The sequence below is a fragment of the Nematolebias whitei genome, chromosome 5, assembly GCF_014905685.2.
Source record: "Nematolebias whitei isolate Nwh7 chromosome 5, NemWhi1, whole genome shotgun sequence".
Lineage (NCBI taxonomy): Eukaryota > Metazoa > Chordata > Actinopteri > Cyprinodontiformes > Rivulidae > Nematolebias > Nematolebias whitei.
In genome coordinates, this window is record NC_056502.1 from 1,845,691 (window position 1) to 1,846,270 (window position 580).

Consider the following 580-nt stretch of genomic DNA (forward strand, 5'->3'; position numbering starts at 1 on the left):
TTGATCCTAAACCCTGGTCCTCAACCCTGATCCTCAACCCTGATCCTAAACCCTGATCTTAAACCCTGATCCTCAACCCTGATCCTAAACGCTGATCCTAAATCCTGATCCTCTACCTTGATCCTAAATCCTGATCCTAAACCCTGGTCCTAAACTCTGATCATAAGATCTTGTTTAGGGTTCTTTGTAAATGTAGAAAAAAAGTCAAGTGTTTGTCACCTCACACCTTCTCACCAGACTCTCGTTTATTTTCTAAAAAATAGTTCTGAACTTTTGTTTTGATCGTCCTGGGGAGTGTTTCCCGTCAATCAGCGGCAGATTATCGTATTTCCTCTTTGGACTGAGACGTTTCTGAACGTCGTCAGCTTCTGAAGAGAAAACTTCAAAATATTCTAGAAAATCAAAACTGACATGTTCAGATGACAGGATTAATTTTAATGACTGGATTTACAAATCATTTATTAAACATCCTCAGTGAAAGATTTTGATAAATCAATAAGAAGATTATTAAGAGCCCAGAGGATCAAAACTCTGTTTTAATAAAGTTAAACAGGTTTTAATAAAGTTAAAGAGGTTTTAT